The following is a 310-nucleotide window of genomic DNA, read 5'->3' as shown; positions in this document are numbered from 1 at the left end:
ATATATATATATATATATATATATACATATATATATATGTATATATATACGTGCATATATACATACATACATACACACACTATATATATATATGTATGTATGTATGTATGTATTATGTTATATACTATTCAGTCTATAATGTTTTATAAGCTTATATACGTCACGTCGGTAATCTTGTCCATTCTTTGTCTTTTACAGAAAATAATTATTTCAAAAAGATTTTCTTTCCAACTGATTATACACCATTCTGTATTCTTGTATGTGTTGTCTTCTCATGGACGATATGGTTTCATCTGAGCTATAATTAAAC

The sequence above is a fragment of the Octopus bimaculoides genome, chromosome 24 (assembly GCF_001194135.2).
Source record: "Octopus bimaculoides isolate UCB-OBI-ISO-001 chromosome 24, ASM119413v2, whole genome shotgun sequence".
In the NCBI taxonomy this organism is placed as follows: domain Eukaryota; kingdom Metazoa; phylum Mollusca; class Cephalopoda; order Octopoda; family Octopodidae; genus Octopus; species Octopus bimaculoides.
This window is presented reverse-complemented; position numbering follows the sequence as displayed.